Raw genomic sequence first — 16,724 nt, 5'->3', positions numbered from 1 at the left:
CATGACTTTCACCTTGTTTCTTTTCTGTGTATTTAAAATTGATTTAATAAGCCCCATGCTTCTAGCATCTTTATTGGTCTGTGAGTCTTTCTGTTCTATGACTTCTAGTATAATCTGCATAACAGTGTAGTTGGAAGCTACCACTTACATCAAGGTGATTTCCCACATAGCATCTTCTTGCTTTAGAATACATGCACCCAGGGGAGGCTGTGGAGAAAGCTCTCCAACTGGTGCCCAGGCTCTAAGAATATGTTGTAGATATACCTTTTCCCTTTCTCAACACCAGTTCACATTGTACTGGCAGAAGAGAAAACTGGAAGAATGGATTTATTGGATAGTTTAAGAAAGTAAACTATTTATGAAGGCAGAATCCTCATGAGCCAATCATGTCAAAAAGGCCCCACTTTTTAATACCATCACCTTAGGGGTATTTCAACATATGAATTTTTGGGAGACATAAACATTCAGAACACCACACTCATGTTCTATCAAAGCTTTCTTAGAGCTGAAATTCTTTTTTGCTTATTTGTTTAGGATTAAACAACTATTATTAAAAAATAATAGTACTGCACCACCACCCAATATGCACAAAAATTTTGCTTCAAATTGCAAGACATTTTGGAATTTCCCAAAATGTACCTAGAGGTTTCTGGTGAAGAAACCTTGGTTACAAGGTATGAACACAGGAGAATGAAGACTAGGAAATGAAACAAACTACATTTATTATGGTGACCCTCGTACATAAAATAATCATGATTTTCTGATCTCATATCTATGCATTTTTTACTGTCTAATAATTTATTTTCTCCAAGAAGAACTGACTGAATTGTCAATTCTCAATAGTTCTAACAAGGCTTATGTTCCATTATGCCTTTTTAAATTGATGCTGATGAAGATAACATTTAGCTGCTTTCCAAAGGCAGTACAATGAAAAACAATATAGCTCAAACTTAATCTCTGAGAATTTGATTATTTCTGGATTTTCTTTAAGGAGGGACACTTTCAATAATGATAAAAGTATCTCCAATATATCAAGAGACTGTATTTTTATTTAAATCTTTAGAACAAAGGGAGATAGCTTTCTCACCCATGATCTTTAGGACGTTATTAGGTTACTATTGTGGTAAAATGGTCACCAGGTGGCGCTGCTGTATTAGTCTCTAGTGGATTCCAAACCCAAATCCCAGGTTCTCTATTCCTACACAAAACCAGTAATGATAAGGCTGTAAGAGAAAGGATCACCATTAACTGGGCACTCACTCTGTGCCAAGAGCTGCACCAAGTGCCCTCACATACTTGAGTTCATACAACTTTCAGAAGAGTGCTCTGAGATAGGGATTGGAAAATTGTCCCCATTTCCCAGATGGGGCTTGGAGAGTTGGGCAACCTACCCATGGACCTATACTTAGGAAGGGCTAGAGAGTGCTTTAAAAGCACATTCAAATTCTCAACCCCTGGCTTCAAAAATTTCTTCTGAAATGACTTTGGGAAATGCCAATGGGGAAGGCAGCTGTTTGTGTGTGTGTTTTCTTGTTTGTTTTTAATCAGCATTTTTTTTTAATAGTTTGCCTCACTTGGCCTGGGATTTGTGATTTCTGTAGAAGAAGGGCATTGGACACTCATTCTCATCACCTTAGTGACAAAACTCAACACAATTCACATTTTCTGTTCCAGAAATTACTTGCTGTTTCAATCTTTTCTGTATTTGAGTCTGTCTGATTTACTCTAGAAGGAAAGTGCTTGTCTACCAAATAGATAGGTTTAATTTTTCATTGACTCATTCATTGAACAGTTTCTAGCATATGGACCCTCCACAAATAATTTAATGATGCCAAAAGAGAGTAGGCATTCTTGTTTGTAAGGTATTGTATTCTAGTAAGTACCAGTTTGTGACATTTTGGTGTGAAATAAGATCAGAGAGTTTTGTGGGCAATGTTCAACCCTTGCTGCTGCTTATTCCCTAGTTCAGCCCCTTAACAGAGTGTCTGTTATCTTTTTCCCAAGTGATCTGGGACATTTAATTCTTTTGACAGCAAAGAGAGTGGAATATGCCATTCTAAGCTGGACATAACTTTTCAAAGTTATAACTCCCTATAGGAAGGACTTGGCCATGTTTTCATGGTACAGGCAAAATCCACACACAGGATCAGCTAGGTACAAAAGCCAATGATTTTCCTCCTAATAATGCTGAATCTATTCATATGGCTTGAAGGAATGAATTGTTTGCCCAAAATAACTTTTCTATTACCTGGCATTTCACCATCATAACTTTATTCTTAGAGACAGATAACAAAATTTTAGAAAAAATACCAGGCAAGCAGTGAAAAGAGCTTGGATTTTGACTTTAGGTATACTATCTGCAAAACATTTTTTCTTTCTTTCTGAATGTCAGGTTTTTTTATGTCTCAAAATACATACCTTCTATTTCTCAGAATGATTATGATAAAACAGGCAATACATGTATCATGTGTAAATGCTCTAAAAATTATCATCAATCAACTGTTATGCAGAATTTTAACTGTTTAGTTCTGATGTTTCTCTTTAAAGATGTTTTTATGAGGGTAACTCCTGAGAGTTAAAGACAAGATTAGTATCTAAGAAGATGAAAGGAGGCAATGGTAGAACCAAGGTGACACTTAGCTACTTTGCATTGCTGCTCAGATTCTGGAGGACACAAATGCTAGGCTTGAAGCCACCAGCTTCCAGGCCACAAGAACAAGAGAACACAGAAACTAGCTGCTGGTTGAGCTAAATTCACCCACAATTTTGAATGATAATCCTGTATTATCATCCAATCACCAGACACACTCTACCTTCTTAGGACTTCCTACATATCGGCATATAATCTAAAAGCAGCTACTGATGGAAGGGGGCAGGTGTGAACAATTTGAGAAGACTACTATATATTGTGAACTGAAAACAAGATAGAAGAACTAGGGGCAGAATCTTCTTTAGACCTCGAGTTGATAAAGCGTGTTTATCCCAACAAGTAGACAGTATCAAAATAGTCACACCAATAGGTAGGTTGCATCAAACAAATATTTCTAAGACAAACTATTGCTACTAGAAGATGTAATAAGGTCCGGCCTCTAAAACACCTGAAACAAGTCTAATGAGCATAAGATAGTGGCTGTGAGGTATCTACATAGCTCTGCCTCTTTGCCTGCTGCCATGATCTCCCGCCCCTCTTGTCTTATGGTTGATTTGTTTTCTGTTTGTTTTTGGTTTTGAGTTTTACTTTTTACTAAAATGCAGTAAGATAATAAGCAAACAACAATATACCATGAATGATCAACACAACAATGTCCACAAGCTGAACACACAAGAATAACTAAGAAACAGAATATTATTAGCAACCAAAAGATACCACTTTCCCATGCTCTGTTTCAGTCATTATGCAAACCCTTCTTCCAAAGGTAACTCTCTCTTGAACTCTAAAACCCTAGAATGATTTTTGTCTGAATTTTACTTTACATAAATGCAAGCTGGCATGTTTTTATCAGAATATAGGTGTTATACATGAAGAGAAAACTAACAATTTTGCTTGTGTTTGAAACCCCAAGATATCTATTATTCCTCTGAAAACTATACACATGGCTATATTACCCAAATTTTAAAGACCTTCAGTTTCAGAGATCAGACAAATTATTTCTACCATCTCTTCAATGCTTAACATCCCTTATAGCTTAGCAAAAGTCCTAAACTAAATGTCCATGAAAGAGTATTAACCAGCGTATTTTATTTTATTTTATTTTATTTTATTTTATTTTTGAGACAGGATTTCACTCTGTTGTCCAAGCTGGACGGCAGTGACACAATCTCAGCTCACTGCAACTTCTATCTCCTGGGCTCAGGTGATCCTCCATGTCAGCCTCCTGAGTAGCTGGGACAACAAGCGTGCACCACCATGCCTGGCTAATTTTTTGTAGAGATGGGGTTTCACCATGTTGCCCAGGCTGGTCTCGAATTCCTGAGCTCAAGTGAGCCATACTTAAAAGCAATTGCTGAGTCCTAAGGAAAGACTGGTTGTAAGGCTTCATTTAAGGTTTGGCGGCATGTCATTTATTGTCTGCTGATTCAGACAATAATTGACATGGGAGAGCTGATTCCAGACTTCAATGGGAGACCCTCCAGAGCTAGAAGTTGCCAATATACCATCGTTTACACAAAAGCACATCATATGGAATATATTAAACCCACGCCCACCGACTAAAATGACAACTCCTTTGGCTTCTGATTATAATTTTAAATTGCTTAGGGCTTTCTTGCATATATTTTGCCATCACTTTCTTACTTTCCTGACACTGAATCTTTCAGGTCAGTGATCAACCAGGTCTCTTTATGCTACTTCCCAGGTATATGCTTTGGGGTTTACATAGCATTTGGGGTGGAGGGATTACCGTACATATATCCTTTTATCATTGTGGTACTGCAAGCAGGAATCAAAGCCTTTGTAAAACTAACATAAAACCTATCACTTTGGTGAACCCTCTGCAGAGTTTCTATTAAAATATGCATTGTGGCCGGGCACAGTGGCTCACGCCTATAATCCCAGCACTTTGGGAGGCTGAATGGAGGCAGATCATTTGAGCGCAGGAGTTTGAGACCAGCCTGGCCAACATGGCAAAAACCTGTCTCTACAAAAATACAAAAATTACCTGGGTGTGGTGGTACGCACCTGTAATCCCAGTTACTCAGGAGGCTGAGGCACGAGAATCACTTGAGTCTGGGCAGTGGAGGTTGCAGTGAGCCAAGATGGCATCACTGCACTCCAGCCTGGGTGACAGAGTGAGACTCTGTTTCAAAATATATATATATCAAATTTTAAAATATTAATATATTTTATATATTTTTAAATTTTAAGGCACAATGCATATATGTGTATATATACACATATATATACATATACATGTATTTTTTATACTTATACACATATATACACATATTTGTATATATGTATACACACATATGTGTACATATATGTGTATGTGGACATATATATATGCTTGTGTGTGTGTGTATATATATATATATGCATTGTGCCTTAAAATTCTGGTAAGAGAAGTGAGTTCTTTGAGGTTCTGATACGCCTGAGTCTGGGTATCAGGGATTTGACTTTTGCAAGATCTCTTTCTCCCGTTCTCTTTGTCTCTTTCTGGAGATTCCTCTCCAGTTTTCCTGGTGGGAGTTTGGAGGAAAAGCTTGCAAGAGGGAGCACATTCTGTTATATTTGCAGATTCCCTGGGCTCCACACTCTCACACTAGTCCACAAGCTGTCTTTAGCAACTCATTAAGAATGTTTAGGGGAATCATATTACCAGGCTTATATAGTATACTGGGTTGAATGGTGTCTCTCTCCAGACCTGCTCAAAAAGGATATGTTTAAGATGTAACCTCCAGAAGCTGTTAATTTGACTTTATCTGGAAATAAGGTCTTTGGAGATGTAATCAAGTTAAAATGAGATAAGGGATTAGGGTGGGGCCTAAATCCAATATGACTGGCGTCCTTATAAAAAGAGGAAAACTTGGACACATATGCACACAGACACAGAAGGAAGACAGCCATGTGAGAACCAAGGCAGCAACCGGAGAGATGAAGCTGCAAGCCAAGGGATACCAAGGATTGCCAGAAGCAACCAGAAGCTGAAAGAGAGGAGTGGAACAGATTCTTTCCTAGAACCTCAGAGGGAGCATGGCTCTGGGACACCTTGATTTCAGGATTCTGGCCTGAAAATCAAGAATTGTGAGAAAATAAATTTCTGTTGTTTTAAGGCACCTAGCTTGTGGTACTTTGCTATGACAGCCATGGGAAGCTAATATATAAGTGCTGTGCCGGACTCCTATTGACTCCAGTGGGGATGGCACCATGTTCAAGAGGCCAAAGAACCAGAGCCGGTGAAGGAGACACAGGGTTTACTGGGGGGACTTACCTATGGTGTGGTTCAGTGGCAGTGGGCTGAATAGGAAGACCACTACTGTTTGTAGAAAGCATGCAGTTCATATAGCATTTTCATATCACACCCTTCACCTAGCAATCTCCACTTACCCCAAAAACAAAGGGCCTCCATTCCTCGGACCACCTGTGTTCCAAGGGTTAAGCCGCGAGTTCCTTCATAGATAAGGAGTGAATTTCTGGGCTGGTCACTTCCTGATTCCTTGACTCAGAACTCTAAAGCAACATGCTTCTTAGACCACAGGGTCATTCTCAGGGTTTGCTTCAGTTGTGACTGTCAGGTGCCTCTGCCATGCAAAAAGACATGCACAGAAACTGCTGCAAGCAAGCAAATGCTTACTCAGGTCCTGTTTTTCTCAGGAGATACCTCTTTCCTCAGATCTTACTATAGTGGGTTGCCCTGTGGCCTCAGTTTTCTGATGGCCTCAAGAAAAGTCATCAAATTTGTAACCTGTCCAACATTTTCAATGTTATAAGTGTGGAGCTCTCTATCTTTCTACATGCCTGAGCTGAAACTAGAATTCCTGATTATGTTAGTTTTTAATTTCAAAATCCTAACAATTTCCTTAAATAAGACATTTTACTCTGGAGCTAACTAGGAACCAACAAAAAGAAAGACTTTTGACTTCTGTAATAGCAGTTTTGTTATTTCCCCACCGGTACTTTGATCTTTCCAGACCCTCAAAACAAAAGGAAAGATGGGACAAAGAGTACCATGTTTTCTATCTCTCCATTGTCTTGCTTCAGCATTGGTGAAGTCAGGGTCCCCCGAGAGTGAACTGATCTAGGAAGAGAGTAGCCAACAATTCTGATAGGAAAGGGCCTATCAGAATTGGGATGGTTTTCTTGCTACACTTAGCTACTGCATTGGAAGTCATCATGGCAAGAAAAGTAAGGTAAAAACCAGAAGTTTATTGATTAACGAGGGCTTTTCCAACAGCGATTAGGGCACACTTCCTTCACCTCTCTACTCTAGACGCTGCTATTACTTGTACCTAACACTACAGAGACATTTTATTCCTCCAAGACTCTTGACATTTTTTGACAACTCCCTTGTCTGATATTCAATAAGGTTATTTACCAAGGTAAATTTATTTTATACAGTACAAAACATTAAAATAAAACTTTAGCAATCTTTATACATAGGCATCCATGAGCAATGTATCTACTACACTTCTAAACAGGAAATATACCTAAAAATATTCAGTGTAATAAAAACGGGGCATCCAGGGGGTAATAATTCCTCCAAGTCCCTCTCTACTACTCTATCAGAGGTAGAGTCCAGCAGTAAAAGTACAGTCTTTCAAATCAGGCAACTTGTGTTTAATTTTCAGCTCTCCATTATTAACCTGATAAACCTTGTTTTCCTCATCTCTAAAATAAGTAAACTAATAGTATCTGTCTCATATGAGTTTTTGTGAGTTAAATAAACACATGTAAAACATTTGAAAGGGTAACTGGCATATAGTAAGTGCTCATCAAACGTTGAATGCTATTATCTTATTAAAAGATTCTGCTGAAGTCAAGAATACAAGGAAACTACATCAATATGCAGTGGTTGAGGCGAGCAACCATTTCCAGGGGTTCGAAAGGTAACCTTTCTGAGATACCAGATAGACCCTGGTTGAAAGGTGAACAGGGATTCGAGTTCACAAAGATCTTATTACTTGACCCACAGCAAGTTGGATTTTTCTCAGACACCACTTCTCTAAATCTTTCACTCTTTAGGGCTTCTGATTAGATTAAGACTTAGTTTTTTTCATTCCAGTCAATTATGGAGGAAGAGAACCGAAGAAAGAAAATTGTTCCAATATCTGGCAAAGAAGTAAAAACTGTGAAGAAAGCGAACCTGGTTCTGCTCTGAAACATCAAGAAGTGTGGCAGGTGGCTAGGTGCTTAGGTATGAGGTCCACTTTGAATCAGCTGGACCCAGTGCAACAAGAAATAAAAATACATCTGTGTCCTTTTGTTACTGATATATGAGAAATTAATAACCCTTTTTTATAGCACTGAATAAATTCCAAAATTATCATAGGTCTGTAACTTTCATATTCTATAGTACATATGGTTAGTAGAGCAGGGATTTATTTTTCTTTTATACAGATGGGAACACTGAGGCTCAGAGAAGACACATGATTTTCCAGGTGGCAGGCATTATTGTTAGATCCTTTCAGGAATTAATCCACAAGTGGTGAATGGAAAAGAAATCTCTATTTAACTTAAAAAGAATGGGTAAGAATGTCATTCTACGTATTTCTTCTGAAGCATTCTTGTAATTGTGAAACATTATAAGAGTCTTTCCAGTCTTAGAGGACGCCTAAAACATCTCTTCTATATTGGGCTATTACTACTTAATCCATTGTTTATTTCAAACAAAATATGACATCTTTAGTACACCTTGATGTTTTCGTCCTTCCATTCTTTTGTTTGCAAACTCTGACCTTTTGCCTCCTCCAACTTTCCTCCTCCCCATCCACTCTGGAGGACAGCTAGGAGATAAATGCTGAAGTTGGCAATATGTGCTCACTTCCTAGGCTCTGCCTTCTCCCTCATGAGCTGCATGTGTACATTCCTCACATGAAAATTTGTCAGCAGCCATTGTGAGTCCCGGTCCCCTGTATGCCTCAAACTGTGGCTCTTGAATTTGCGTCTGTGTTAGACATACTGTTGCCTGGGTGATGCTTGCCTATTGCGGCACACAGCTGAAGCAGGATATCTATTCTTCTTTTAACACTTCTCTATGTCTTATTTAGTGAATTGCACCCAGTCTTGGCTGCTAGAAAAGTCGGCGTTTTCAATGAGTTTCTTATTAGCTTTCTTTTTTATCCATCTGTATTTAGCTATGTTATAAAGTCCTTATTTATTTTGTTCTCTGGTTCATTGCCTTTCTGTCTCCATGTCTCTGGAGACAGATTGGAGACAAATTGACTCCCTCAATTTGGATTTTTAATTTCTTTCCTAATTATTCTGATTGTTCATAATGATTATAGAAAATTTGGAAAAAACAAATTGACTTATAGAAGGAAATAAATACCTATCATAACTGCACAACAGAGAAATTTGTTTCTTTAACTCTTTTGTTTTCTATGTGTAATTCTATCTGCAATCCTGTATGCATAGACTTACATTATGATAGTATGTGTCATTTTTTCACTTACATTGTGAACACTCTCACTATATTATTTTCAACTGCACTCTTTTAAACATCACATTAAATTCCCTTGAATAGACGTACTATAAACCACCTCTGGATTTAATTAATTAAAAAATAAAAATATCATAAACTATAGTATTGAGCAATGATGGACAATTCACTTTTTAGGAGCTGCACTTTAAACTATTTAAGTAAAAAAGTCAGCATCCATTAGCAATACCCAGAAGACTGCCTCATGTTATTTACTTTAAGCTACTTACATTGGATGGCCAGGACACTCAGAATTTTGTGGAGGATTTAAGGATCAATCAATAAATCAATCAATAAAACTGTACTTGAGATAGTATGTGGTGAGTTACACTTAATTTTTAAATTCTTATTTTGATTACAAATTTATTTTCCTTAAATGGGGAAAAAAACAACTGAAGTTGAATGTCAAGAAGTTCTTATTTTTACATACGACAGTCATTTAGAATGAATGAGAGAGAGTTAGTATCTAACTACTCTGCCATAAAAAAGAAATGAATTAACGGCACTCACAGCAACCTGAATGAGATTGGAGACTATTACTATAAGTGAAGTAACTCAGGAATGGAAAACTAAACATTGTATGTTCTCACTGATATGTGGGAGCTTAGCTATGAGGATGCAAAGGCATAAGAAGGATAAAATGGACTTGGGGGACTTGGGAAGAGTGGGAGGGAGGCGAGGGATAAAAGACTACTAATAGGGTGCAGTATACATTTGGGTGATGGATGCACTTGGGTGATGTGTGCACCAAAATCTCACAAGTCACTAATAAAGAACTTATTCATGTAACCAACATGAGTTATGAAGAACAACTCATGGCCTGTAATAACCTATGGAAAAATTAAACAAATAAATAAATAAGAAGAAAAAAGAGACAGTATTCAATAAAATAAAAGGTGAAGAACAATGTCTGGTATACCAGTCAGCTGAATTACAAAAACAAAAATCTGTCTGTGTGTACATGTGTGTTTTGATATATTTTACATTTTTCCTTTTATGTTTATACATATCCATACCCACACACAGAATCTGCTTGTACAGGGATAGAATGTCTCTGGAAACAGTTACAAGGAAGTTATCACACTGGTTTATTCCATGGGTGGAGGTAGGGGAGCTTGTGTTCAAAGGAAATTTTTTTACTATATACTCTTCACATCTTTTGCGTTATTTCGTGAATGTGTTACTCTTCCAAATAAACACACACACGAACAAAACAATACAAACACTAAGGAAAAAATTTCAGAAGAGAGAGGTGAATATTTTTGACTCAGATATCCATCTGGCTTTCGAACTCTCCAGTACTCCTTGCAATGAAATTGTCAAACTGCCAACAGAGAAGCATTATTCAGGGTTCTTGGTTTTCTGAGTGTCAGGGCTCTCTTTGGCATTTGGTAATACTTTAGAAATGTTTACAGAAACAAAATTCATGGGAATAAAATATAGAAGTTATATTGAAAAAATTAAAATATTTTTAATTTGTTGCTTTAGTAATAAATGAACTTCATTAATGCTATAAATGATTTACTGACATGAAATTTTGAATTATCTACAAAAATTGTAGTGTGATATAAAATGATTTGTAATTTCTATTGGTGATAAAGCACTCTAAATAGTACTGTGGTTTATTGTTTACAATTGTCATTAAACAAAATGTTAAATTTCTGTTGGATGTTAGTAAGAATAAAGGAATATATTTTCTTCCTACTCATGTTCACAGACTCCTGAAAGAGTTTTTGGGGGAATGCTGGAAAAGAAATAACTGGATCAATCCACTGAACGAAACATAGTAAGGTCTGTAATGGAGCACTAGCCAGCCTGAGGATATCCCAAGACTCACCACAGACACAATGTGTGAGCTAGGTCTTACAAGACAAGCAAGAATTTGCCAGATGAATAAGGAGAAAAATGAATGTTTCAAGAGAAGGAACAATGTGAACAATAGCAGAAGGGTGTGGAAACTTGTGGAACTGCAACACAGAGACAACTATTTGTATTTCATTAATCCTGATGCACAAAGTAAAGGGAGGAGATGGGGGAGATGAGTCTGCAGAGAAGGGCAGGAATGTGCACTGGAGAACACTGTATGCATTTCTGAGGAGCTTGAATTTTATTCAGTGAGCAACAGGGAGCCTCTGAAGAGCTATAATGAGGGAAGTTACATGGTCTGAATTGTGTTTTCTGTTGAGTGCTCTGGCTGCACTATAGAAGATGGGTTTAGGTTGGTGGGAGACCTAAGTTTGTGCAGAGATAGTTAGTAATGAAATGGGAACATACCTTTTAGAATGAGGACAAAGGATAGAGCTAAGAAATACTTAAGATATTGTGGTAGATTGGGTCATAAGTCTCTAATTCTTTGTGCTCTCCTTGTTTTGGAATTACATGCCCACAGCATTTGCCATGTAACACTGTCCCTTGCACTAGAGGCTGAGTATATTTCCCACCCCTTGTCTTTGGGCTTAACTATTTTCTTTGGACAATGGGATACGAGTAGACTTGTTATAAACAGAGGTTTGAAATGTGAGTATGCAATTAACCCTCTTGAATTTATCACCACAAATCATACTCTAGGTAGCTTCTAGTTCCAGGAGGATGGGAATACACCTGAATCTCATACTTGGTCTGAGGCCAAACCCAGTTGCCTTGCAGTCTGAAGCAGAGCATCCCTGATAGGTCCAGCCTAAATCAGCAGAACCGCGGTCACCCCTTAGAACCATACAAATGAGAATAAATGCCTACAGTGGCTGGCCACTGAGATTTTCAGGTTGTTTTTTATGCAATACAAGGTGATAAGTAGAGATATTAAGTTAGAAGTATTCAGTAGTTGAATGGATATAGAGTTTAGAAAATGGGGAACCAATGGAAGAGATTCTCTAGGTTCTGCTTAGAGTAATTGAGGATATAACGGTTCAAAAATGAGACAGAATTAGTGGAAGAGAAACAGCTTTTGTGACAGAAGTTAATGAGGTCACTATGAGACATTTTGAGTTGGGACTCTTGGTGAAACATTTACATGAGATGATTTAACCTTCAGTTGTATAAGTAAGTCAAGGTTTGAAAACAAATCAAGATTGAAGTCAGAAAAGTGTAAGTCATTAGGTTATAGCTGGTAGCTAATATCATGAAAGTTAATAAGATGGCTCAGGGAGAGGGAATAGTGAATATAAAATTGGGCCAAAGTAAAAAGTGATAACTCAAAGAAAGTCTTGATAGAGTAGAAGGAACCAACAAAAGATGCTGAGAAAAAAGTTGTTTATAGCTAGATGGAGAAACACAGTATTACAGAAAATAAGAGATAAGTGAGTTTTAAGAAGAGATAGAGCAATATTATTGAATATGGCTATGATGGGCTGGTGTAGAGCCAAACTGCAAGTGGGATGATTTGAGAGGAAAATCTTATTTTTGTCAGAAACATATTCCTAAACTAGCAATGGCATCCATATATCTCAACCACAAGCAGGCCTTTATGTAATGGAACAGCAGATTCGGGAGATTAGTTACCTCTATGTAAGTCCATGTTATAAGCAAAATCTTATAGATTACTTTAAAACCCTACATATCAAATAATAAAGTATTTCTTCAGACTCTTTACATAATTAATATCTGATTCTTGAAACAACCATGGAGGTAGGAGCAAGCAATGAATTGTCATTCAAAGTCAAACTTCAAATTTGGCTTCAAATCCCATTATTTCTTTAGCAACATTACATCATATAGATAATGGCTACAAAGTGGAATACCAATTATGTGTGAGTGTGTTTCCATGTCTCAGTATCTAATGAGCCCATTTGATCTAAGAGAATCACTTTGGTTATTACTGAAAGCAGACAAGAGCATTTTAGCAGTAACTATGCTTTATTGCATCTGTTAAGCAGAAATGTAGGTAATCTAGGATCAAGGCATGACAAAACGTGTTTCTAGCTCTGTTTTAAAGCCTTATTATGCTTTGCCTAAATGTTTTAAAACATTATGTTCCAGCAATGTTGGATTTAATTGAAAGCTGTCTTATAAAATTAATTCAGTCAAAAGCAATTGGTAAGTTGTTGAGAGACAGTGGTGTTCATTTTTTCAAGTGCTGAAATTCTGATAGAGTTTGGGGCAGAGGAAAAAGAGTAAGACAATCAGTAGGAAAACAAATATTTCCATTTTCTTTTTAAATAACTGGTTATGATATGGATTTTAGGGTCACGTCCCACCACTTAGCAACAATTAATGCTAGAATATTGGTTATGTTAGTGAATATGCTTCTTTCCACTTTTTTCCCAGAATATCTACAAATTATATCATTGAAAAATTAAGATGATACTCTTATAATTTGCTGAGTCCTTTTTAAAATAAGATTTTATATTCTATTTAGTTGTTTTATACAAGTGCTTCTCAAACTATCTGTGATAATCATTTATTTTTGCTTTGACTTCTAGTCTGTCGCAAACCAATACTTTTGTAAAACACCACAAAAACTTTATAGATGAAATTAAACAGAAACACAATTTAAGCTCCCTATTTTTAACTATTATTAGATTCAACTGACATTAAATTATAAAGTTTAAAAATGCCAATTCTCACGTTTTGTTGTTATCTCCCCATAGGACAGTAATAAACCTTTCACCCACTGGCACCTGCATCAATACCACACTTTGAATAGCCCTATGCTACAACATCTTTTTTTACTTTTTTCTTTTCTTTTTTTGTGATAGGGTCTCGCTCTGTCGCCGAGACTGGAGTGCAGTGGTGTGATCTTCGCTCACTGCAAGCTCCGCCTCCCAGGTCCACACCATTCTCCTGCCTCAGCCTCCCGAGTAGCTGGGACTACAGGCGCCCACCACCACGCTGGGCTAATGTTTTGTATTTTTAGTAGAGACAGTGTTTTACCATGTTAGCCAGGATGGTCTCAATCTCCTGACCTCGTGACCCGTGCGACTCAGCCTCCCAAAGTGCTGGGATTACAAGTGTGAGCCACCACGCCCAGCCTACAACATCATTTTTGATATGATATATCCACTACATTATTCATATACACAGACATGTGTTCCAGGCATCCCTTCTGCCTTATTTCCTTTTTAATAGGTTTCAACAAGAACAAGTTTGTAAAGACCAAAGTCAACAGTTAAGGGAGTAGTTACCATCGGAAGTAAACTCTATTGTATTTGAGGAGGGCAAGGTATAAAATTTAGTTACTTGAAATAAAATGAATAAAATGCATAACTTTGCACAAAGTATAAAAGACAATAAGTGCCTTTGGAGAAACAGTCAAAACAAGAAGAAGTTGGCAGAACAGTAGAATGCTTTTCATTCTTCGATCTTAGAAATGGAAAGAGCCCAGAGCATAATTAGTCTACGTCAGATGGAGTTGTCTGTCATACAGAAAGTTTGTGTCAGATCATTATTTTCAAAACTGGAAGACATGTTACACTATTAGTATACAACATGTTATTTGGTGATACACTGATAAGTATGTTTCTTATACTTGTATTTATGAATATTCATAATTTTAGAAAAATAAAACAGCATCAAGATTCCATCATGGTCACTATCACTTAAAATAAGGCTAAATAGTAAAAATAATTAAGAGAATTAAAAGAAAATCATGAATTAATAATAATATAGGTAGTATGAAAATATGGCTCTGTGGAAATTACTCAACTTGGAGGTAATCTGGATTGGATACAATTTAAGTTACTATTCATAGCCAAAATTCTATATATTTTCAGCAATTGCTTTGGAAAATAATATATATCATAGAACTCTGGACCTTGGCAAATGGGTGGAGAGACACAGAGAGAAGGTTATTTTCATTACTATTGCTGTGAAACAAATCACTTTAAAATTAGTGGCTCAAAACAACCATTTTATTATGCTGATTGATCATGCTGGTCAGGAATTCAGGGACGGAACAACAGAAATGGCTCATCTCTATTTTAGGTTACCTGAGGCCTCAACTGGGAAGACTTGAAGGGCCTGAGCTGGGAGGATTTAAAGATCAGGCTGATGACCAGGCTACCTACATGTTGGCTTAACCGTGTGACACAGCTTCCTAACAGTGTGGCAACCTCAGGGTAGTTGAGCTTCTTAGAGATCTGTTCAGTGCTCCAAGAACAAGGTGGAAGTAGACTCATTGTTTCAGTCTAAGTTTAAAAGTCATACAGCATTGCTTCTAATGTATTCTATTGATTACAAGAGTCGCAAGTCCACTCAGAAACCACAGACCTTATCATTGAATGGGAGGAGTATCAAAGAATTTGCAACTGCCATGTCTCAGAAAACATTACAACTAAGTACTTTGACCTAAAGGAGACTGGTGGAGGTCTCAGAGGCAAGAAGCTCACTCTGCTTTTTCCTGTCTTTCTGTGTGAAGGATGGTTGTAAAGGAATTGATATGGTTAGGCTTTCTGTCCCCACCCAAATCTCATCTTAAATTGTCATCCCCATAATTCCCATAATCCCCATGTGTTAAGGGAGAGACCAGATGAAGGTAATTGCATCATGGAGGTGTTTTCCCCCATGCTGTTCTCGTGATAGTGAGTGAGTTCTCACAAAATCTGATGGTTTTATAAGGGATTTTCCTTCCTCGCTGGGTTCTTCTTCTCCCTGCCACCTTGTGAAAAAAGTTTCTTGCTTCCCCTTTGCTTTCCACCATCAATTGTGAGTTTTCTGAGGGCTTCCCAGGCATGCTGAACTGTGAATCAATTCAACCTCTTTCCTTTATAAGCTACCCAGTATCAGGCAGTTCTTTACAGCAGTATGAAAATGGACTAACACAGGAATTATCTGACCAACCTCGCCTCAAAATAGGTCATAATACCCTAGTTCTGAAGTGGTCTTGCCCCATAGCTGGGTTGGGGAGAGAAAGAAATGCTACACCAAGAAGCTAAGAAGAATCTGAACTAACAGGCCTTGCTGAATTTCCCCTCTTGGTCATAACTAATAGATCACTCTGTTTTTATACAACCATATTTCTTTCTACAAAACTGTGCATTCTTTACACCAGCAAAGCATAAAAATACACAGTTTTCCCTGAGTCTTTGAGTCATTCCTGAAAGCTTCTGTTTCATGTAAAACTTTGTTAAATAATTTTTTGTAGTTCTCTTACTAATCTGTCTTTTGTTATAGGAGTATTAGCCATAACCCTCATGAAGGGCAATAGAAAGTATTACCTTTTTGCTCCTACATAGCTATTTTTTTCTAAATAACCTTAAAGGATGAAAGTGAGCTACACGGCCATGCTTTTAAATTCTATTTCCCACACTTTTACAAATTTATTCAACTTGGTTATGAAATTTTCTCACTAGTATTTTCCATGCATGTGAGTTTAACAGTGTCCCTCCTTAAGTCAATATCGCAAGAATAAGTACTTGGAACAAAGTCACCTGACAAGGGTACAACAGAAGTATCAATTAAACACTTCTACCACATTTACTGGGTTGCTTATCCAACTCCACACCCTAAATTCTTTTGATCAGAAATAATTGCCTGCAAATGGGAAAGAAAAACAAGAAGATTAAGATGTTTCCAATGAGAGATGCCCTCCATCTATTGCATTCTGTCCAATCACCTGGTGAATTTTAGTGATTATTCTTTTGGTGTATCTCA

This window comes from Symphalangus syndactylus, chromosome 1 (assembly GCF_028878055.3).
Source record: "Symphalangus syndactylus isolate Jambi chromosome 1, NHGRI_mSymSyn1-v2.1_pri, whole genome shotgun sequence".
Lineage (NCBI taxonomy): Eukaryota > Metazoa > Chordata > Mammalia > Primates > Hylobatidae > Symphalangus > Symphalangus syndactylus.
This window is presented reverse-complemented; position numbering follows the sequence as displayed.